The following is a 25,670-nucleotide window of genomic DNA, read 5'->3' on the forward strand; positions in this document are numbered from 1 at the left end:
CAGGTCATGAATCAACATCCACATGGGTTCCTAGCCCTTGGAGGTGGAGGATTAGTATATTGAGCCAACACGCTGGACCCGTATTTAGGCATTTTAAGACAATAACACATTGATGTACAACGGAAAACAAAATTAAATTTGTGAGGACAATGCTTCTGTTCCTATTTGCTTATTATAAAAATATTTTGAATATGTGGCAAATATAAATGTGATCATTATTTTTTACAATAAAACCACAGGCCATTATCCCCTTGGCATTCTACAGTACTCACCAACAGTTCCCAGAGCCGTTTTCTGAAGAACTGGTTGCTTTGCTCTGCACATTCCTTCTATTCGTCTCAACACTAGGAGACCGGGGCTGTAGGGTTTTGTTGTTGTTGTTTTGTTTTAATTGTTTTCTTTTTTGTTCTACACATACAGTTTTGCCTAACTCAGATTTGGGTAGCATTTTTGGATAATTGGTGAAACAAGGAATATTTATATATACTTGTTAGCTGGTGGGAATTGTAACTGGGTAATGTAACTCATTATTGCAGTGGTAATTTCAATCTCTTTTATCCTTGTGTCTTTTGAATAGCTATATTAGTACACTGAGTAGTGGAAATCTTGGAGGATATCTTAAAATTCAGCTTCCCACAATTCATGAATTATCCCTGCTTCACTGCATTTCCCATCCTCTTCTTGCTGCTTTCAGCTCATGCAGGTGTTATGCCATTCCTTCACTCTGTGAGTTAATACACATTTCATTTAGAGGAGCATTCGTGCTATCCCTGGGACTTGAATGATCTCTTATTGCACTGAGTTTTACCCATTTCTCTTTATTTATATTGTCTTTTTAGGTGCCCATATTTTCTTTTCCTTCTTTTGTTAGAATAATCCTTTTGTGTAGTCTCTACTTGTCGAGACCAACCATTTTGTTCCCAAGTCTTGATATGAAGTTTTTATCTATCATGAAACTTTAATTGTTAAATATCCATGAGACAGAACTATTTTGTAAAACCAACAACATCACAGTCACTTTTGGTTGCCTAGAAAAATATTAGGCATCTGGCATGACACAGTGGCAAAATTGGCTACTCCTCCCTCTTCAAGCGCCAGGATCCTATATGGGCACTGGTTCTTCTCCCTGCTACTCCATTTGGCGTGGAGTTCCCTGCTTGAGACCTGGAAAGCAGTAGAAAATGGCCCAAAGCTTTAGGATTCTGAATCTTCATTGGAAACCTTGAAGAGATTCCTGGATCCTGGCTTGGGATCAGCTCAGCTCTGGCTGTTGCAGCCACATGGAGAGTGAAAAAAAAAAAAAAACAAATGTAAGATTTTTCTCTCTCTGTAAATCTGCTATTCCAATAAAAATAAATAAATCTCTCTTTTTCAAGAAGAAAAGGTTAGGCATGGAATTACCCCAAAATTGTTTTCAACTGCTGTGTATATAAACCCCTTAATAATATTTTTGCCAGGTAAATTCAGCATATTAATGTTTAAATTATGAAAATAAAAAACAATTTCATAGGAGAGTGGTAACTGTTACATCTTACTTCATTTCTTTAAAAAAATATTTATTTATTTTTATTGGAAAGTCAGATTTACAGAGAGAAGTAGAGGCAGACAGGAAGATCTTCCAGCTCCTGCTTCACTCTCCAAGAAGCTGAAATGGCCAAAGTTGAGCAAACCATAAGCTAGGAGCCAGAGCCTCTTCCAGGTCTTCCACATGGGTGCAAGTTCCCAAGACTTTGGACCATCCTTGACTGCTTTCCCATGCCACAAGCAGGTTGCTGGATGGGAAGTGGAGCAGTGAGGCTAAGAATCTGCTCCAATATGGAATCCTAGTGCATGCAAGGCTCTGGGATCTTCATTCTTAACCAAGTCACATCTCTAGCATAAAGTAATGAAATGATTTTTTTTTTGGAAAAATCTGAAAAGAAGTACATTGACTCCATAAATTAAATACTGTTTTGGACAAGTCAAATGTTTGAGTGCAGAAGTAGTTGGGTTATGAAAGTAAATCATGTTCTAAAATCATTTGCAATTCCCCACGCTTAGATATGGTATTAATTAGCTACAATTAACAAACCCCACAGACTGAGTGTCTTAAACAAGAAGAATTTATTTTCTCCTGATTCTGTAGGCTTAGAGTCTAAAATCCACAGACTTAGATTTGCACAGTCTTCCTGCTTGCTGTGTCTTTGCTTGGCCTGTGTTTAAGTTTTCTAACCTCCTTATCTTACTAGGACTCTTGGCATGGTGGAAGAGAGAACACTGTGATAACCTTACCTTCTCAATTTCCCTTCTAAGTATTTTATTTTCACATACCATGCCATTCTGAGGTGTTGGGATTGGAACTTGCACATCTGAATTGTGAAAGAATACAAAGTCAGCCCTTGGCATTGACTAACTGCTATAGTACGCAAGAGATCCGGGGACAAGATAGGAAATAATTTGAGTCAGGTGGCTACCAAGATGAACACAAGTTATTATAGGGCCATAGTCTGTTGCAGTTTTAGGTGTGCGTGAAGAAAAGTGATAGTGGGTGAATATTTGGTGTAGACCTTGTGGAATAGGTTCGATAGGTTCTTCGATACAAAAAAAAAAATACAAAAGGTACCATTTCCAAGTACATTAATAGTTGATAAGAACTCTGCACCCTGAATCACATACTGATACATAATAAACCAGATCCAATGAGGATTTGGGGAAATAAGGATAATTGCTCCCATTTTCTGCAATATTGTCGTAGTACACATTCTGAATGAATTAGGCCTATACCCACACTCATAAAATCTATTGATCAACCTTCTCTGTTACCATCTTTACCCATTTCTTTATAAAGAAGAAATATTTCATGGTAAAATGGTAGATTTTATTATTTACATTTTTAGTGTCTTTTTTCAAGGTTAAAAGAATATAAGACCTTTATTATAGCTTGTCTTGATTTTCTTTCCCTGAAGCAGTAAACCTTATGAATTTATAATAAATTCAGAATTTGTTCTCTATATTTGACCCATTCTATTTTAGAATTTTGAAGTCAGGCACAAAAAAAGCAAAGAGAAATTTCCAATATTTACACAATTTCTTTCAAAATCATTAACCAGTTTATGTTTTTCTCAAGAATTGCAAATCACTACCAAATCTATAAAAGTTTATGGACACAAGAAATAGTTGGGAGGTGCGAGGTTCTAAAATTCGTCTGTGCATACACACTCACATCTCTATCATAACCATTATTAGACTATATTGTATTAATAAACAAAGATTGTTATGATGAAAATGAGGCATGGCCTCACTTACATTTCCAGTTTCTAAGAGAACAGACATATCATTTAGGTCAAGAACAGAAACAAAGTGAGCTCTCTGACTCAAACTGGAGAAATGGCTTTCTCAAAAATTTTTTGTCCAGGCCTATGATGTCAGAGTCGGGAACATGGTTAACTGGGATGATAGTAAACTTTCTGGGCACCTGTTTGGATTTTGGCTGTGCTGGGTTTGATACAACTTGTTGTTACTGCATCTGAGAAAGCATCAGATGATAATTGTAATGTGTGAGGCCTTGCAGCCCATGTGGCATACTGAAAAGGAATTCCAGACTTGTGGCTTTGGCTTTACACAACGCTGGACATAGTAGCTTTTTCACCACTGAACCAACAGATAGAAGATTCTCTCTCTCTCTCTCTCAAACTCTGATTTCAAATAAATAATAAATTCTTGCAAAATAAAGAAGACCTTTGCTAAATTTTGTTCATCACAACACGGTCAAAATATTTTAGGAAAAAGTATAATCTTAACACTCATTTGCCCCAAATGAAAATATATCTCTCTTCCCCATAAAACAACAAATGAAGATGTCAATGTAAAAACTTGCTGGCTTATTTCATCATCATCCAAAATGTCAAAATTTGATCAGCAATAAAACTAACTTGGTAGAGTCCATGTTGTCACACTCCACCCATCTTCTCTTAATTTTTGACATGTTGAATGACTTATTTATTTATTTTTTCAAAAATACAATGTTTGCCTCCTCTGTGGTTTGTTATAGATACACATTGTCAGCTCTTTCCCCTCAATGACAATAAGACAATTTTTGTGATTACCTAAATCATGCCTGAACAAATTATATTTCCCCATAGTTTATTTTTTTTAATTTAAAATGTAATTTTTTTTTCTTTTTTAACATCCAATTTAATGGCTAATAAGGTCAGACATTTAGGAAAAATAAATTGGGTCATGTTGATACGTTTTCCCATAGGGAAAACAATGTTCTTGTGTGCTTGGCATTGCCACTGGAAGAACTTTCCAGAACATTGGAGGACTCCTAATGTTAACTCCTAGCATGATGTGAGACTTGTTCTTGATGCCCACGCGCCATCTTGCCATGCCCCAAGAGGACTGGGCAGGAGTGAATGGGTACCATCTTTGCTCTCAGAAGTACATTACAGGGGCCTTGCGTTTGCTCTTCACTAGGGAGTGTTTTGGTGTTAATGTGAATGTGTTGGAGAAGTTCTCACTCAAATTTTAAAGAAATACTGGAATCCTTGTTACCTTCAAATCCCCAGAGTACTCCATGTTAAGAAATATATATAGAGAGAGAGAGAGACAGAGAGAGAGAGAGAGAGAGAGAGAGAGAGAGAGAGAGGGAGATAGATAATCATTAAAACGATCCCTAAATTTCAGATCCATAGGCAGAAAAACAAAGCATCCCTCTGTACCACGAGAAATAGGGTTAAAATGTGCTCTCCACTAGCAAATCCCACCCCGGAACAGATTTCAGCCAGGCAGCTAGCAAAGCATGCTGGTGAACTGCACAGGCCACGGTGGGTGCAGAGCTCAGAGCCGGAAAGCAAACAGCTGCTGTAGCCTGATTTGAGTTAAAATAGTGTGAGTGTTTAGTCTGGCGCACGGCTTCAGGAGAGAGATTGGCAGCTGGGTCAAACAAAGTCCTTCCATTGGCTCCCTTCCCAGGCAGCTTCTGCTAGTATTTAGGTACTGGTGCAGTGTAGGGCCCTTTTCTCAGGCAAAATCCAACATCTGACCGCACCCTCTTAGCTATTTTGAAAAAAATAAAAATCCTCTTTTCCTTCTTTCGTTAAGATAAATTCTCCAGTAGACAACCTCTGTCACTAATGGTGTATCAGTAATGTAGTTTATCTTGAGAGCTGACGCACTGGGCTCTCAATGTGGTGTGGAAAGCAGCCTGTGACAGTGCTGGATTCATAAAAGAGCCTTTATGGTTTGTGAAAGAATATCTGTGTGCTTAGGCAGGAAACTTTTTGATCTGCAGAAAAGCCAGAAGACATCTAGGTAAGGCTGTGTATCGATTATACTTTGGGGGTGGGGGTGGGGGAAGTTGGCAGTTGGTAAATCTCAGTCAGTGTGAGTTTAGAGGATACGTGTTCACCTCTGTCGAAGTTTAGAACGTGCGGACCATTGTTGGCTTATTTTTTTTTTTGTTTGTTTGTGTAAATCTTCAAGGAATACTGTCGACTGCGCTTGTACGAGTTTGCTTTCTGCCTTTGAACCTATTACAGTGGAGATGGAGTTTTATTACCTAGTGAAATCTTTGTAATTTGCCACAGAAAGAAAGTGTTATGTGGAAGGGGAATTGACAAGTTTTAAAGAGTAATTGTACAATCATTTGAGGACAGAGGAACACTGCATTAGATTAACAAGGCTTTAATTACCAAAAAAAAAAAAAAAAGTTTAATGTTGCTTTGGAAGGAATATTAAGTAAGTTGGCTTTGTCTCTTACTTTTTAATTTTAGTCGCTGATTTAGCCTGTTGGGTCACATTTTTTCTTAGTGCTGAGGCTGCCATGAATCCGTAATGAGGCCCCTTTGCACATGATTTTGGCACTTGGCCAAGATCAACTTCCCAGCGGCAAGCTTTCTCCAAAGAACCTGGAGCGATTTTTTTTTTTTTTTTGATTAGGAATCATGTCCGAATGCTGCCACAACGAGTTGTGTAGGCATGCCAAAATGACTTTATAAAGCACATATGAAACTGGCATCAATTTTTTTCTCATATTGTTAACTTTAGCGTTATGAGTTATTTGCTTAGGACCACCTAAAATAAAAGAGCGATCTCAAAGAAGAAGGTTTACTAGATTTTTTTGTTTTTCTCAGCAGACCAGAATAGAACTGGACGTCTCAGTGAAAAGTTACACAGTGCGGAAAGGTTTTTCAGAAACTCTTCAGAACAAACAGCAGATGAATTCTTAACTCTGTTGATCACTGTAAGTAATACTCTGAGCAGTAAGTAATGAAGTTTGCTAGAAGTTTCATTGTGAGAGCAATTAAGCTCAATATCTTTTAAATGGAGGTTTCCTGTCTACTAAGATGTCTTGGCATGTGCTATTAAAAAAAAAAAAAGAAAGAAAGTTAACCCTTGTTACATATTTTTAAAACGTATGAATATTATTTTTAACGAAAGTGTGAGACAAATCATTGGTAGGTAAGCATGGCTTGATAACTTTAATTGCTGCCTTGAAGTTAAAAGGATATTTTTTAAGGAAAAAATTTAAAAGCTAAATAGATTAGAACTCAAATTTTAGAACTGTTATTAATGTTTGTATTAGTTAAAGCTGGTTTTTGTCTGATAGGCCATTGTGCTAATTTATACCACAGCATTTTATGAGTTAAATACTTAACTTTGAATGAAATACCCTTGTGGTAAGCTATGAGTAATCTCAGATTTTATGTCGCATTTTGAACAACATCTGTAGATATTAAACACAGACACCGAGATTTTAAAAGCAGAAAACTGCATTGCAACTGATCTTTCATGAAATACTACTCTTGTTTATTAGTTCGCAGAAATCTAGAGTACTGCTGTTCTTTAACTTAAAAATGATCACAACTCGCTTTAAAATATGTATGATGACTGCATGCATTATGCTTTAAGAGAAGCTGGACTTGCACTTGTCTTCATTGCTTTGTTTGTTATGTATTTATCGCTGATATTTATCTTTTCTTTACACCGTGTACAATGTTGCCAATTAGAGTCATACAGAAAGTGAAAATTAACTCTAAGTGAATTGTAGGGTGAGAAAAGGAACCCTATTCTGTTCAGATCAGGTCGTGTGTGTGTGTGTGTGTGTGTGTTTGTGTGTGTGTGTGTAGGGAAATAACTTTTGGTAAATCCTGGGATCAAAAGTTTAACTTAATTCTTTTCAGAATAATTCACGTGTGTATGAGCGTGTATGTGTTTACATTGCTGTGTGCTGGTCTCTAATACTATGTGTGTGTGTGTGTGTGTGTGTGTGTGTGTGTGTGTATATCTTGCTATTAGTTGAAATAAGTTAGTAGTGTTTCAAATTTTCATATCAGTACACATTAAAAATTATTTGTGTTACCAATTGCTATTGATAGAAATTACCTGGCTAAGCTTACTCTGCACATGGCTCCATGGTTGAGTTCACATTTTTATTTTAAGTATTGTACATTTGCTGTAACATTGAGTATCTATTGTATTAATAAATTGCATTAATAAAAAGGAAATTAATATAGAGAGAATTCAAAATTTAGATAAATGGAATAATTTATAATTTATAATCAATAAAAAGTGCAGGCAAAATAAAATACTTTGTCTTGTTTTACAAGGTTATTGTTTAAAAATTTGTGTTTGTGTTCCATTTGTGTTTTAATTTTGGCTGTTAAATATATACACCTACTTTTAGTTTTTATTACTTCAGTAAATTATTTTACTCTATATTTGACATTGGCAGAATATTTCTCTAACATTTATTGAGTAATATTGTTGCTTTTTTTTTCTTTTTATTTAATTAGTGGCCACAACAGAGTCAATGTCATCAAACAGAATGCTTAGAGTGTACAGAAATCTTATTTGTGAGTTCAGGAGAAATTTCATTGTGTACATGATTACATAGAAATAGTTTTGAGTTGAAATACACAAAAGTAAATATTAAGAATAATTTAAATAATGTTTGTACGGGCATAACTATGAAGTTTACTTTGTCTTGCTATGGCAATAAATATAATTGCATGTTCCACAGTACTGTAAAAATGAAAATTAGTTAATATTTTGTTGAATTTATTCTCCTTATGAGAAATAGGCTGAGTAATGTTTCTGTCATCATTTTCTTGTATATTTTCCCAACGTGTTAGAACCTAGTCCACTTCAGAATGCAGAAACTTCTTAACTTTTCAGGAAAAGGGAGATTCATTTGTAATTGTCAGTTTAAATCATGGACATTCTGCATCTTAAGTGTGATGAGTTTGTATTTTTTTCAATGATGCAACAGGCACAGAAAATTATTTCTTTCCCCCAATTGAAATACATATTAAATAATTACATATCAGCTTTTACTTTGAACCTTAAATCTGGAAGAAAGTTTAAGGTACTGTTCTGAGTATTTTAACACAATTTTTAATGTATGTGACACATTTATCATGGGTCATTTTAGGAAAACCATCTCGTAATTTAAGTGAAACTACTTGTTTTGAGTGATCTAGATATAGTGATAAGATAAACACAGTAGACTGAAAAATTATTATTGAGTTTGGCATAACTGCAGTGACCTCGACCATGGACGATTAGGTTAGGCAAAAGAATCGCAAGTTTGTCGTAACAAAAGTACACTAGAAGCACATGAAGGCGTTAGCGTTTGTTCCAGGGAAAGTATGGACTAAAGCAAGATGTGATGCTTTTCATGTAAATTGTTGATAGTAATAGTTTGTTATTTAATGAATATCCTGAACCTTAAATGTAAAAATTATCATGTGTAATGTATTCGTAAGATTCTTCCCATAAAATTACTTATATTACATGTCGTTTCAAGGCTCCAACATAGTGTAGATTAGTTAGATAAATAAGTTGTTAAGATACTGAGTTTTGGTATAAACAAAATTAGCACTGAGTGAAAAGAATGATGTTTCCTGTTCCTTTCTTTTTTTTTTTATGTTCCCTGTTTCTAACTTGTTTTCAAATACCTGAGTAATTTACACTTGTTGCGTCTTTCCCTGTACATGGTATTAATTCTTTTTTAAATTGTCATGAAGTGAATGCTGCTATTTGGTAGTGTTATTAAACATGGTAAGGCTCATGTTACAAGTAACCTGACCTCTTATGTATTTTAACAATAATGATTTGTGTCCAATTTCATATTCTTCTATGTTAAGACGAATATATCAGCAAGTACCCTCTTAGGCATCAATTTTTTTTTCCCCTTAAACACTAAGATGTTTCAGCCCTCTTTGTTTATGTTTTCAGGTGTGTTTGTCAACCTGGGTTTTTGTCTGTATTGTGCAGTGAGAATTTCAGTAGGAAGGCTTTTTTTTTTACTTTTTCCTGATACGGTACAACTCTGAAAAAATCCACATTTCTAGTGTGAGAGTCAATGTACAAGTCAGTATAAAAGGTCATACCAACTCTGATGGTGTACATAATTTAAACACTGAATATTTAGCATAGATGATAACAATTTGAATATTTATAGGATGATTATCAATATTTGGTTATTGTTACTTTTAGAAATTTATTAACTTACAGAAAATCTGCAGTACTCTTATTTACTTAATGGAATTTCTTGAAAAGTTTGTGAATGTTTGTACTTTGCAATTACTGAAATGTCACTTAATATTTATCTTTAAATATACCATGAGACAAGTGGTCAGTGACTTACTTTCCATTTCTGGATGGTAAGGCATTAACATCTGCAGGGGAGAAGACCTGAAAATATATTTTTTTTAATTCTTTCCTGTGACTATTAGGTACTTAACTGTAAATTTGAAAAACTTGCTTGTCCTATTTGAATGTTTATATAGAACTGAGGGCTTCCTAAGGTCTTCAGTTTAAACACTAAAATAGAAAATAAGATTGAGATTAATGACATAGTATATATATATATATTTTGAAGCTAATTGCAACTTGCTATTCCTACATAAACAACAACCTGGAAAGGTAAACAGTGGCCATGAGATAGGTCTACATTTACTTTTTAATGAAGAGCAGGTGCGAATGTGATGGCAAAAATGATGGTATTGGTGCAGTGTGCATGGTCTGTGGTGGTTAGTCCAACAACATTATTTCCCATATTGAAATTCCTAAGGTTTGCTTTAGGGCTCCTTATAATGCTAGGGTTTTTTGTTTGTTTGTTTGTTTTTGGAAACAGAGGGGCTGTAGCAAAACATACTAACTAGTTTTCATTAGCGGACCTATGACAGGATTTCTAAGATAAAACTGATATTTTCCTATGTATAAATACGTTTCGGGATATCAACTTGACCATTCAAAGTTGGCTAAATCGGGTTATTGACTAAGATTCTCAGCTTTTCCAAGAATTATTTATTTTACCCTAAAAGTTGTCAATTCCTTGAAGAATGTCATAGTTGTATATTAGAGATCATGTTGCTACAGATTATAAATTGTGTATATCATTTATGTTAATAAACTTTATTCTGTGTTCCTAAGAATGCACATCAGTATGCACAAATATTTCAAGATATTGAACTTCTAGTAGCAATTTCAAGTTGCATTTGAGATATCATCAATATGTTACTTTCTTTTTTAAAATTTCAGATACATTCCTAAAGAAGTATAGTGATGCCCATGTGAATTTTCTGTTAGTACATCAACATCTGAAAACTTACATATCTTACTGATTGTGTTCTGTAGTAGTCTAAATTGATCTTGTGGTAATTACAATTCAAAGGGTTCATTCAAAAGTATTCTCTAGAGTTTTTTCTTTTATATAATCCTGAAGTTTTAGATATGGTCAGGTGGCTTCAAATTTAAGCAGACTGGTACACATGAAATTCATACTAAAATGTGATTTGTCTATTTTAAAATGTTTTGGTTGGTACTAAATACATCAAACTTCCTATAGAAACTAAGGGTGATTTGTAATTTTGGTGTTGAAACAGCAATAATTAGTTCAGAATATTTATAAAATAATCAATTTTTTACTAACACACTTTTGTGCCAACAAATTTGGAAACTGGTGTTTGTTATTGGAAACCAATAACTGACTTTCATACTCAGAAATTCAGTCTGCCTCATTAAAATGTGGTGATTTACTGAATGAACAAATCTTTCATGAAATGCTAGATGTTAGACAACATTATATTCAGCATTTTGTTTCATTTTTAGTATCCAGATAGCTAAGTACTAATGCGATACTGTTTGCTTATTATTTCCTTCCATAATTAAACATTTCTATCCATGAAATTTGCCTTGTCCTTTAGATACATAAATAATTTGAGTAACCAAATATCGTGTAATTTCCATTTTCTATATTAACGTACACCAGATCAAAATTTTAGTAGCCAAATCACATGAAGTTTGAATTTAATAATGAGAATAGATTATGTATCCCCAAATGAAATTATATACAAAGCCCAGGTGGTAACTAATATTCATGTAGTTTTAGATACGCAAATAGGATTGTGAGTAGAGCTTCTCTTTTCTCACTCGAGAGAAGTGCAATTAAAAGTAATTTCCAGATGTTCAAATGCACAGCTGCTTTCTTTCTAAACTAAATGTTATAGAAATGAGCTATGTTATAATGGGTTTAAAAGTCAGTACATTTTAATGGTTTTTAAATTGGATTGGAAGCATCATTTCTAGGCTTACCAGATGAAAGGAACTGATGCTTCTGAGTACTTGGGACTATTTCCATTTAGGTGGAAGCACAGCCATTAACATATTGAAAAATGAAACAAGTTTTCAACTTCTATCAGCTTTTTTTTTAAGATTTAATTTATTTTTATTGGAAAGGCAGATATACAGAGAGGAGGAGATACAGAAAGGAAGGTGTTGCATCCAACGATTCACTCTTCAACTAGCCACAACTGCCAAAGCTGAGCTGGGTAGCAGGGCCGTTGGGACATGAACCAGCATCCATATGGGATCCTGGCACATGCAAGGCAAAGACTTTAGCTGCTAGATTATTGCACTGGGCCTTCTATCAGGTTTTAAAAGTTGATGATTATATGTATTGATCCACTCTATGCCTTATGGCAGCAGAGAAAATTATTCTGGTATAGCTGGGAAATTTTTGTATGTAGACACATGTTTAAAAAGTAATCTGAGGATGGAGGGATATTTATATTTTGTTTGAGTTAAGATAGGAAACATATCAAGAACAATATATATATGCATATACATATATATATATATATACAGCATTTATTCTTATTTTTAAGGATCTATTTATATATTTGAAAGCCAAAGTTGTATATATAGAGAGAAAGAGATAGGCAGAAAAACATCTGGAAAGATCTTCCATGTACTGGTTTACTTCCCATTTACTTGGGACTGAGGCCAGTCAAAACCAAGAGTTTCCTCCTGGTCTCTCATGTGGGTACATGGGCCAAAGCTCTTAGATTCACTTATGTTTCTTTACCAGGTCCATTAAAAGAGGGTTAGATAAGAATTGGAGTAATCGGAACTAAAATGGGTACCCATATGCAATGCTCGCAATGCAAGCAGAGGTTTAACCTTGTGTGTAACAATGCCAAATGCATAAATTCATTATTTAAAAATATGAAAGATTTGTGAATAGTTTTTGTATATCAGATTATGAATTTTGATAATGAAGTAACATTTCTGAAAAAAAAATTTTTTAATTATGAATTTTACTAGGAGTCACATGGCCAAAAAGTTACTGTTACTAACATTGAATGTAGGACTTTTTAAAAATTTTTATTGGAAAGGCAGATTTATACAAAAGGAGAAACAGAGAGAAACAAAGATATTTTGTCCACTGGTCCACTCCCTGAGTGGCCACAATGGTCAGAGCTGAATAGATCTGAAGCCAGGAGCCAAGAGCTTCTTCAGGGGTGCCCAGGCTGGTGCAGGATCCCAGGACTTCACTCTTCCATCTTCTACTCATTTCTCAGATCACAAGGAAGAAGTTGGATGGGAAGTGAGCAGCCAGGACAGAAAAGAGGCAAGGTGAGCATTTAGCCAATGAGCCCATTAGTTGGTGTCCTAGGCCTGTTCTTTGCCAAGTTTCCTTGAGTTTCTAGTAGACTTCCATTTTCAAAATAGCCATAGACAAATTTTTCTGAAATTCCTGGGAACTCATCTTGTTGCTTAGAACAAAAAGAGGATTGCATTGCACTAGGCAGTGCACATTATATAAGTATTTATTGTAATCCATCTACTAATTTTGCTTTAGTAAGAGTATTACTGAAAAAATTTCAAAGATTTGACCTTGGAAATAATCAGAAAACTGAGTCATCAGTTCTGAGTATGATGATGGAACGCTTTATCTAGCCTGACTGCAACATTCTTTGAAGTGCCTGATTCCTGCCCTTGGATGTATTATTCAGATCCAGACATTGATGCATTCATTCAAATCCTAGACAGTATGCTTCATAGATCTTATTTCATTTAATCCTCTGGCCCTGAAATGCAGGGATCATAATTCCATTGTACAGAAGGGAGGATCAGAGTGTCTATAACTCCCATAAATTCCTTTGCGGCTAGATGTTGATGCCAAGGTTTGAACTATATACCTGGTTCTTCTAAAACATGATGATGCTCATTGTAATATATGTTTAATGATCTTTGATGTTAGAGTTTGAAAAAAACTTTCAGTTGAACCCGATAATACATATACTTTCTATCCCTTGCTCAAAAATTGAAGAATAATTCTACCCATGTTAAAATTAGCCACAAATAACGAGTAAAGACAGAGACAGTAGGTTTCCTAAAGTACCTGCTTTATCGTCCTAAGTTAAGCAATAGCCTTTGACCAACAAGACAGTTTTGATCATAGGTAGTTTTTCCTCCAGGAAAAGACAACCATAATTGCTACAGGCAATACATGCCCTTCTGATCTGAGGTTGCTTTGCATATCAGTGGTTTAAAATAAAAGCTGTGGAAAATGGCATAATGAGAAACCATTTCTCAAAAAGGATATTGCATTAGCATATTTTATGTGCATACATATTATTATATCGGAAGTAGTGCCACAGTGTAAAAGATACAATAAGTTTCCACTGTAGTCATCTGTAGCATTCAATACAGTTTCTTCTTACAGAATCCTTCAGAAAGAAGTAAAAGCTCAGAATCCTCTCCAAAATGCTTACCTGCTCTGAAACAGGTGTTTCCTGTTAGACAATAATTATTGTCTAATAATTAAAAAACAGAGTTTTTCTATACAATAACCTTGTGTGAGAAGGAATTTGAACCTTAATTCAACTGATTGTCACAATTTTAAAAAGTTGGATTTCTGGGATCAATGTACGGATCCTGCAGTGCTGACACTGGATACTAGCATGGTTGTTCTACATCTGGCCTACACTCTTGGTCCCCTGCCATCCGTTTGGGAGACTTGAGAGACCTGGATGGAGTTTCTGGTTCCTGGCTTCAGTTTTGACCAGCTTCCGCCTTTGAGGCCATTGTGTATTCTTCTCAGTCTCCCTATTTCTTTCTTCTTTCTTTTCCCCTTAATCTTCTCCTCTCAATCTCAATCAAAACAAAACAAAAACAATAACAACCAAAAAAGCTTTTAAAAATTAGATTTCTCACCTTTATTAGTAGCAGGAAACCCAAAAGTAGATGAGGACATGATCATAACAAATTTTATACAATTGCTTTTAAGCTTATTTATTTATTATTTTTTTGTAATAACAATATGACTCAAATTAACCCAATGAACACTGAATGTTTTGGTCTAAAATTTACGTTCCAATATTTACACATTTAAAGCATTGATTTGAGAACAGAGATCATCCAAAAGCTTCTTCCTCTCTATGGAAGAAAATGGAAACTTAGAGAGGGAAAGGACTATTCTGCTCGTGATAAAAACCCTAGTGCTTGGAGAGTTGGCTTCGATCACAGATGCTTCTTCCAACTGGAAATTCTTCCTTCAGAGGCCATTTACCTTTAGCCATTCTGTACAAGAAAGAACTCTCTTTTTTCTTAGATTGAGTAGTATAGAAACAGAAGGAAAAGCGATGTAGCATAATTGGTAAATACAGCAATGACTTTAAAAACTAGAATTCAGTATACAGTTTGTCATGAATTATTGTTTGTGTAAAGGCATCGCATTGAACGTTTCTAGTTTTTAATTTCATTCTTGAGTTCTGTTTTGAGTGTTCTGTTGTGTAATGGTTTTTTTTTTTTTTTTGGCCTATTCCTTTAATATCCTTACTGAAAACTTGAAGCTGATTTTTGAGATTTTTTTTCTGTTCTATGAAACTAAAAACAGGAAAAGTGTTACATAAATGTTTAGCATGCACGTACTTATGCATATGTAACTTTGTGCATATGCACAGGTAACCCTTTTCATGATCTGAAGAGAATATTCTCCAGCATCCCAGAGAACCCTGTGCACATTTGGTATCTATCACCATATGTGTGGCTTCTGTTTTCTTAAAAGAACCATCAGACAATGTGTTTGAATTATTACCTTGTGTTACTCAATATTTTGCTTAGATGATTTCCTGATGTTTCATACATTAGTTCCTTTTTATTGCCATGTAGTATTTCTTTTTGTGACTGTGGCACGGTTTATTTTTCCATTCTGTTGTGTTTACAGCCCGTTGATTGATTTCCTGTTAGTTTTGTACATAGCATTGAACAGATAGATACATTGTCAGTGGCTGCAGTGAGTATTTTCTGATACATGAATGATTAAGATATAATTGTTTTAATTAAGAAACTTCAGGTAATATTTGTTTACATAATCCAACACTAAGTGAAATTCATGCATACTTGATTTATGCAAGAGAGGGATTCACTATGACACATTAAGGAAAGTATGTTCTAGAAAAGAGGTTTGGGATTGGCATGTGTTTATCTGTTTACCCATTTTAGGCAGGTAATTAATGAATATTCCTAAATGTACTTAAAATTTTACGTACTTCTCCTTTATTCATTATTTAGTACACAAAAAGAATGGGCAAAAGCTGGTGGAAAATTACATTAAAAGATAAATCTACCTATGAAAGAAGTTTGAAACTCATACATTATTTTTTTATATTGTACCTTTTCCGTGACATTTTGAAGACTCCTCAAATGTAACTATAATTATAGTCTGGTCCCAATATCCATTTTGTGATGTTGTCAATTTTTATAAAGCTCCTCTGATTTCTGATATTTTCTGATCTTAAGCAAACTAGTTAACCTGTTGTTTTAGATTTGTAATAATTTGGAATGGTTCTACACAGTTAATATAATTTAATATGTGATAGGAACAAAATAAATTCCATGTTTTGACAACAGGGTAAGGATTTATAGGAATTGTCTTGCAGAATTTTTTAACTTTTTTGTTACATTTTATAAGTTTGTAGTTAATATGACATACTAAAATTTAAGATGATTTATTCTACTATAGGGAAACACAAACAGTATTGCACAAATTGTAAATATTCCAATTGTAGAAAAAGACTACATGATATTTGTTTACAATCCTCAAATGCATCTTCCAAGTGATAGTTAGTACATTTATTATTTGGACTGTACGGATAAACAGTTTTCAGTTGTCATCTGAGCATCATTACCACTTGCTAATAGGTAATATCTAATGATATATATAGGTGTGCATATATATATATATATACATATACATATGTAAATATACAGAGAGAGTGAGGGAAAGAGAGAGAGAGAAGACAAAAAAAATCCTCCTACTCATTGAATCACTCCCCAAATGACCACACTGGCTGCAATGACTACGGCTGGGCCAAACCAAAGTCAGGAACTAGAAACTCTCTTGGTCTGGCACACAGGTGCAGAGTCTGAATTAGGTAAGTCATCTTCAGCAGCTTTCCCAGGGTCATTAGGAGGAGGGAGCTGGATTTGAATTGGAGTGGTTGTGATTCTAAATAATGACCACAATGCTCAATACACATTTTTTTTCTGTTAGGTGGTAATTTCAAAATGATTTTTAATAGAATTTACCATAGAAATAAAAGTTAATATGATCTTTACGTGAATAAGCATTTTAACCTTAATCCAGTTCTGGGAGTCAGTATGAATGAGAAAACAGGCATATTCTTTGGAGTTGATACTCATTTTTTCAGTATAAACCCAAAGAAGGAAACATCAAATGATCCAATATCTTACCATCATGGAGGTAGGAACAGAAAACAGCTAGAGAAGGTTCTAATATTGACAATTTATTTTTCATATCTACTAGACTTTTTTAAAAGCAGTCCTCTAAAATAGACAAGGATTTGATCAATTATTTCTACAATGAGGAGGTCTACATATTGCGCTATGTTTTTATGTTAATCATTTGGGAGAGATCAGAAATGATTTTAAAGGAAGACCAAGCTTAATGAAAAACAAAGAAAATTGATATCAAAGTCTATTCTGGTCACCCTGGCTAACTACTCAGTTCTTTGTCTTGGCTAACCTTCGAATCCTAATATTTCTAGGACTACTTGTAAGCCCATGCGTTATAACTAATTTCATGTGACTGATCGTGTCCAGGCAGTAAAGCTCATGGTTCTCAGAAACCACTCTCTATTAATAATCAGGATGAAGAGTTCATGATTTGATCCCTGGAAAAAAGCAGTGGGGAATGTGACAAAGTGAAAAATTATAGAGTGAGCATGTCCAACAAATGGTCACCAGTCAGGTTAGACTGACACACTTTCCCTAAAAAGGAACCAGGTCCTAGAGACTGAACCCTATGAAAAGGAGAGCCAGTTTCCAACAAGCTAAACTCTAACTACGGCTATACAATTGCTCATCTTGGCTGTAACCTGCTTATTGTATCTTCTGTATCCATGTTTGCTTGCTGCCATGTCAGGCCACCGGGATTTTTTTTTTCCTTTAAAATCTCACTGCAAAAACAGCTCTGGGGGCTGTCTCCATCAGTCCCGTTCTGAGTCGGGGCAGTGGCCAGCTGGCTAATAAGGACTCACCAAATTCTGAATTATCAAAATGAAAAACAACAACAAAAAGTCATTATTAACTGGAGGATATACCAGCCGAATCTTCCATTGATGCCCTTTTTGTTGTTTTGAAAATTTTTTCAAGGAATCATAAGTCCATTAATTAATCAGGGACAAATCTTCAGAGAATCATCTTCTCACATGTAGTTCAGGTTTACATTGCAAAAAATTAAGTTAAGGCTCATTTCATTGATTCCCAGCTTTGCAGTTGGAAGAAAGTGGAATATAGATTTTCATATCTTCTGTTTCCTTCTATAGATAGTGGTCTCATTTTCTTGGTTATCCTTCCTGCAATGACCACTTATATTGTTTCCTCTCAGACAGAATAGGGTTCATAATCATCTTATTTGGTTTTTTAAATGCTAAATATTTTGTTTAACAAATTAAAGGGTCAGTGTATGAAATCTGCAAGATTTTAAATTAAATTTTAGAGGAAATTAGTATTTAGCTCAATTATTAACTTTCTATACATATAGGAATGATTACATTTGGAATGGCATTTCAGGTCAGTTCAGTGCTTGGAAATGAAAATTGCTTGGAAATAAAATTCCAAACCCAGTATTATAATTTAATCTAAAAATTTGAATAGGGGTTTTTGATGTGTAAAACTATACTATCTGTAATCTCCTTTTTTGTTATTAATCCAATATATCCATTTTAAGAGCAAGACAATTTCTCCAAAATGAATACTTGTTTGTGGGGTACAGAGGATCTGAGTTCATAATTATCTTAGAAGTTTTTCCAGTCTGGGATTTTCTGCCTTGCATATGTTGTGAGCATGAATATGTCTATTCCCTCAGTTTTTCGCTAGGGCATGAACTTTGGTGAATTTCATTCTTTTGCCTTCAAGATTTAGCCAAATAAGTTAATCCCAAATTTATCCCAAACAAATTAACTGAATGGAATGGTTGAAATCAAAGCACAGAGTGAGAGCAAGGGAGACTAGAAGAAAAAAGGAAAAAGCGAGGGGAGGGGAGGGAAAGTAAAAGAGGAAAAAAGAGGGAGGGAAAGAGGAAAGTTAGAAATGAAGGGAGGGAGGGGGATAGAGGCAGGGATGCTGGAAGGCGGGAGAGAGAACACTTTGTGATAGGAAATCATTTTGGTTCTAGATTGGTAGGTTGGGTTTGTGCATCAGAATTCAGAAACTAGAATGCTGAAGTATAAGTAGGAATGCCCAGAATTCATGAGTGTTGGAAAAATAAACAACCTAGCAGAGAATCTTATTTAAACTTTGCTTTTTTGTTTTGAGAGGAAATATCCTTCTCTATATCTAGTAATTCCTAAGAATATCTGTGCACCATTCATCCATTGTAATAATGAATCCAAATCATCTGTCACTACCAACTGCTACTCTGTTATCTTAAAAACCCTTTACCCATGTTTTTTTTTTTTTTTTTAGGAAAATAGACTTTCTATTCTTACAGGTCTAAAATTATTTAAATACAACTTTCACTGTACTGGACCTCCTGCAAAATTAGGGAAGGCCTAACAGATGGATTATTGTAGCACTTTCTTGATTCCAAGACTTTATATCTCTTCAGTTATATCTTGAATTCCTTCTCTGTTGCCTGAATTCCTTTCAGAAATTAAAATCATATCCCCCCATCTTTTTTTTTTCTTTTTCTGAGTCTTCTCTGAGGTCATGCCCTGAACGACTGTTGCAGTTCCATAGTTAAGGGTTCCCTATTTCTTCACCTTAATCCTTATTTCTGACCTTATCTTTCTCCATTGTTATTTTCACACCTAGAGCTGGAGGAAGGCACTTTGTTCTTAAAGCACACCATCTCCTATTTATGTATTTTATGCTACTTCTACTGTAAAACTCTTACTTATTCTTTCATGTTTTATGATTGTATTAGCCTTGCCAGTTTTGGAAAATTACTAAATCTCATTGTGTCTCAATACAAAAATTTGGTTGGGATCAAGATGTGTTTTGAAATTTAGAATAGTTTCATTTTTTAGAAGCAAAATAATCCTTATTCTTTTATAGCAAAACTTGAAAACTGGCATTTAGATAATTTGAAACTCATGGCTGAAATCCTCAAACACTTCTAATTATATATTCCTAAAGAACATTAGCCTTTTGTTGGAATTTTAGAAAATATTAGAGTGTCTACACAATTCATTATGTACTATCCCTAGAAGGATCTAGATGGCAACCTTGAACGAACAACATTCGCATTTTTGCATTGATAAAAATATTAATATCGGCGTTCAGGTGGGTTGATGGTGTAAGTAATTTGTGCTTTAAAAATATTCAGTGACAAACTTGGAAAACTTTTTTTTCAAAGTTACTTGGAATTGCAATGAAAATTTCCAAAAGGAACTTCAGATTTCTAGTGCCCATCTCACAGATCTCAGAAAAATATTCAGTGATATACACTTTTCAAAAATTTGAAATATTGCCAGAAAATAGAAAACATTTGTGAAGTGGTGGCATTATTATTTCCTGGCCTCCACATTTTTAGTTGACTACCCTTCGCTTAACAGTTTCCTGACCCAATCACTTTTGTTCTGCAATCCCTCTCAGAACCTTACAGATTGGTTCCATTTCTTTCTGCATTAAAAGTTTTTTTGCACATTTACTCCTGCTTGTCCCAGAGCTATAACGTATTTCATTGCAAATATTCTAGAATAAATTTTCCAATTCCATGCCGTGTCCCCAACTACATTCTGTGGCATTTCTCTTCATGTGGTAATTCTGAATCTTTCTCTGACTCCCTGTGGTGGAAAAGATTCTACCTTTATAGAAAAACATCTTAATTCAGAGAAGTTGTGATTTTTTCACTTTGTCCTTTTATACTCAGGAACGGGTCATTAATGGACATTAGAGGCAAACAATTCTTTTTAGAACAAAATCTGATTTTGGCAGATAAGGTCAGTGCCAGTAGAATGGAATCCTTCTGAGCTTGGTTTGTATAATAGAACTTTTAGTACCTTTATTCATCATGGTAATATCTTTCATTTCAGATAATTAAAAACAATTTGAAGAACCTTTCAAAGAAGTTTAAAAAAAATCCCTTGAGATCAGTTTTATTGCCTACCTTGTTATTAGTTTTTTTTTTTTGTAGCTAGAGTTTATAATATAACTTTTATTTCGTAAGAAGCTTATGTGAACTTTAATAGAGATTGGTTGGGCTCTAAAAAAAATCAGGTGTTTTAGCCACTTTCTGAAGATCATAATTTGAAAATGTAAAAAATACATCATTCAAAAAATAGACTCAGTACATTATAAAATTAAGGGTGAACATAGAACCTTTATGCATGTCATAATAAAATCCCCTTGGTTGAATTTATAATGAAGAGAAAATTGAAAATCAGAAAGTTTTGAGTAAGGAAGGAATGTGACATAAAGGGAGATGAAAGTGGAGTTAAACTAAAATTAGAAAATGTTTTAATTTGATTTGCAAAAACAAATTTGTTGAGGGCCTATATTTTGTTGTATTAACTTTTGTTTCTTGCTGAAAACTCACATACTGACTATTGTTAACTGACAATGCTAAATTCATCTTGGAGGATCTTTATGTGAGGAAACATTGCTTGGTGTGTATTTGTGTGTATCTGTGTTTTCTAAGTTAAAAATGCATAGGCGGACCTGGCTGTGTGTGTGTGTGTGCGTGTGTGTGTGTGTGTTCTAAGTTGAAAATACATAGGCGGGCCCAGCACAGTACCTAGCGGCTAAGGTCCTCACCTTGCACATACCAGGATCCTATATGGGTGCTGGTTCTAATCCTGGTGGCCCCGCTTCCCATCCAGCTCCCCGCTTGTGGCCTGGGAAAACAGTCAAGGATGGCCCAAAGTCTTGAGACTCTGCAACTGCTTGCGAGACCCGGAAGATCCTCCTGGCTCTGGATTGGCTCGGGCACTTGGGGAGTAAAATCATCAGAAGATCTGCCTCTCTGTCTCTCCTCCTCTCTGTATATCTGACTTTCTAACAAAAATAAATAAATCTTTTTTTTCAAACATACATAGGCAACTATAATGTTTAATGGTAAATTTGCAGAATACTTCTGTAAGATCTGCAGTTATATGGCTGCAGCATCCAACACTGGCATCCCATGGGATGACAGCTTGTATCCCAGCAGCAAAATTTCCAACCCAGCTCCTGCTGTCCTAGGAAAAGCAGAGGAAGGAGGCCCAAGTGCTTGGGTCGATACCATCAACGTGGGAGACCCAGAGGAAGCTCCATGCCCTTGGCTACTCTGGCATAACCTTGGTCATTGTGGTTATCTGTGCATGGATGTTCACTCTCCTCTCTCTGTAACTGATTTTCATATAAAAATGAATGAATGAGTAAGTAAATAAATCTTAGGGAGTGAATAGAAATGAGTAAAAGAGAGAACAGCGTCAGCATGGTAGCAACTGGAATATTTGCAGATATGTGGATTGTGGCTAAAATAATGCCATTGCTTTGTGCATAACATTTGCACATTATTTTTGAAAAGTGTAAAATTGTTTTATGATCTTTTTATTTTCAGCAGCTTCTCTTATTAGAACATAGTGTCATTAAACAATGTCAAGACTCATTTTGGAATTATATTTGAGACCTAAAACTCTTTGTATTTTGTAAAATACAGTTTCATCTTTGGTAAAGTGTTAACATGACTCCAGTTGTGACATTTTTGTCTTTTCCCATTTATAAGCTGCTTTTTTAAAAACTATATTTTTATTTTGAATTTTGAATATGCTACTTTTACACTCTGTTTGCAACCACCAATTCCTCAGGGTGCCCATTTTTAAATAGATCATCAGAGTATCATAAATTCAAGTAAATATTTTACTTAAATTTCAAATGTTGAGTAGAACTTAGTATAAAATAGTTTAGTGATCACAAACAGTTCATTATGAGAATCTTACATTACCAATGTGTAATTTCTATATTTAATTTTGCTATAGTGTGAAATGTGGACAGTTGAGCAATCAAGTAATTAAAAGTTGCTTAAAGGAATGGTGATAGACAAACGCTGCTTAGCTCTTGTTGCAGAAGTAGTGATGAGGAAACTGCAAACTCCAAGCAGCTTTTTTCTACCCAATGAGCACTGACTTGACAGTATTTTATATTTTACGTTCAGTGGTGACTAATGGGGGCTCCCCAAGATGTTCACTTGTCTTTCCAATGTTTAACTTCAAATTATAAGTTGTTTTATATGTGTCCATTAGAGTGTGCTAATGAGGGATGCAGATTAATTGAGAATATATAATTATTTTTGAGAGATATTATTTCAGTAATTATTATGCTTAATAAAAATTCTTGACAACACTTTCTCCCTGTTTGTTCTTTTAAATTTTTGAGAGGGAGTGTGCAAACAAGATAAAAAGGGAATTGGAGTGAGAGAACAAGAACAACCAAGATAACTTTCACTTCCACTGGTGTTCGCCATTATTGACCAAAACCTGAGAGCCAGGGATCCAAGCCATGTTTGTCACGGAGGAGACAGGAACTCAGCTGTTTGAGCCATCAGGACCGCCTTTCAGTGTCTTGGCTGGCAGGATGCTTCAGAAACCAGATAGAACAGGGAATCAAACCCAAGCAATTCAATGTGGGACTTAGGCCTTTGATCCCCAGGTCAACTGCCCAACCTACTTTCCTTCCTCTTAAAATACTGCAGAGTAAAGACTTCTCCTTGCATTCAGTCAGGTCTGTTCTTGAAAGTTTACAGAAGTAAACTAGACATTAGAAGGAAGAATGAGCCTTTGGCGTCCTAAAGACTGCAGGGTTAAGGCAGAGATCTTGGGATAAGTCTTAAGGTGTGTGAATGTGCATGTACCTGTTTCTGTGCATTCTTATTTCCAATGACTGGGGGTATAATGAGAGCAATGGTAAAGAAGATAGGAACTGTAACTTGCCAAATCAGTGTTTCCTTTCAGCTTTGCATTTAAGATTTTCTTGGTGTGTCAAAGTACCTGTCTTTCATAGTTTTCTATTGTGCCTTTCATACTTCGAAATTCTTTCTCTTCCTTTTCCAGCAGAAAAATATGTACTGGTTCTGACACTCCAGTGGCTTTTTCTGACAGCTCTTTCCTTCCTCCTCCGGGCAAAATTGATTGTTCTTTTGGGGGATGTTGCATATATCTATCACCATGCTTTTCAAACTGACTTACAAATATTCTTGTGACATACATATTAGAACTAATGCTGGATTGTCAGCTGCTTTCTTATTCACTTCTGTTTTCCTACCACCTTCTATTTGCCTTTCTTAGTTGGCAGTCAGTGAAACTCTCATTGATTTTTCTAAGCCAGTTTTCTAGGACAACAATGTATTTAAAATGAAATGATAAATGGTCTCAAATAGTTTTCTATTGTCTTGTTTCTTCATTAAAGTAACTATCAAAGAGAAAAAAATCAAGTGTATGAGTGAAACAACATTTATTTGAAGGTGTTAATTTTATAAGTAAAGTATATGAGTAGTTATTAAGAGAAAATAAGATCATGAAAATTATTGTGACCTCTTCGTTTTTCCTAGCCAATTAAAAATTAAAACAGAAAAAGATCATTGAGAGCATCTTATTATATTATAAATGCGTATTGTGTAAATTAGTGATGACTGAAGCTCAGAGTCCAGAACTGCCATACTCAAGTCATTTGTGTTTCAATGCTGAGAGCTAAAATCCAGGTCACAGTGTCAATTCAAAATGAAAATGGTTCAGGAGGATGTTTAGCTTAGCAGTTCTTTTATTCATGTGTCAGGGCCTGGGTTGGATGTTCTGGTTGTTCAAACTTCTTGCTGAAGCAGACCCAGCATGGTACCTGTGATGTTCCATGTAACTTGGGGGTTTCTTCCTTGCTAATAGGATGCCCGTCTTGTGCTTTTGGCTCCTAAAAATTGGCCCAGTCAAGTCCCTGGCTGAGGCAGGGATTTCAGGAGCAAATGAGCAGGTGGGAACTCTATTTATATTCATTTCTGAATCTTTCAAAGAGGTACAAAAATGTGTAAGTAAGCATGTAAACAAATACAATTTCAGATTTCTGTGACTAAAAGATGCCTTTTTATTTCCAAATACTTTGAAACCTATAGAAAATCATGCAAATATCAGAATTCAAATAAACTCTTCATTTAGTTTCCTATAAAGAAAGTAAGTTTTATGACTAGAGAACAATGATGAAAACCAAGAAATAAATATCCAATTGAGCATCCATCTCAAAGTATGTTTTGTTTTTTGATCCCCATGAATCCATGGTATTTTGGAGCTTCCCAGCCTTTTATTATTTTCACATGCTTGATGAGTACTGTGTCTACAAAGTGTCTGAAGTTATTCATTTGAGGCAAGAATAACAGATGTGCCTTATTCAGAGTATAAAATGATACTCTGTCATTCAGTACATCCTATTTCTTATTGTTTATACTCAACACTTGGATTGTGTCATACCTGTCGTGTTTTTCCCTTGTAAGGTAATTTTGTTCCTTGAGTAATTAACGTATTTCTTGGAGGACAAACATTGAAACTGTTGTATGTTTTCTGTTTTTTTTCCACACATTCATTCAGTGAGCTTAACATTCAATGTTAGAAGTAGTTTGTAGCAAAAGTAGTTTTTATTATTTGCGTAATTTAAAAAAAATTATACTTTATTAACTTCCATGAACCATTTGCATAATCACCATAAAGTTACCATAAAAGCCTTACTTCTTTGGCTTTTTGCCAGCACCAAATGTGGCTTTGGCAGTTCCTTTGACCTTCTGCATCCTGTTCTTAGGTTTCTTTTGCTGTTTTATTAAGCTGTTTTTCTTCTAATTAAGGTCAGGTCTTGGAAGCCTAAGTTTGGAGCCATTCACTTAGCATAATCTGAGGACTCACAAATCATACCAA

General features: G+C 34.7%; 1 long non-coding RNA gene across 2 annotated transcripts in view; it reads left to right on the forward strand.

Moving 5' to 3' along the window:
* Nucleotides 1-25,670, forward strand: part of LOC121156762 — a 246,426-nt gene that overhangs the window by 153,421 nt on the left and 67,335 nt on the right. For both annotated transcript variants that reach the window (XR_005883920.1, XR_005883921.1), the window contains exon 5: nt 6,114-6,223. This is a non-coding gene — a long non-coding RNA (uncharacterized LOC121156762). The remainder of the gene's footprint in view (nt 1-6,113; nt 6,224-25,670) is intronic.

The sequence above is a fragment of the Ochotona curzoniae genome, unplaced genomic scaffold (genome assembly GCF_017591425.1).
Source record: "Ochotona curzoniae isolate NIBS_2020 unplaced genomic scaffold, NIBS_Ocur_1.0 contig_3498, whole genome shotgun sequence".
NCBI lineage: Eukaryota > Metazoa > Chordata > Mammalia > Lagomorpha > Ochotonidae > Ochotona > Ochotona curzoniae.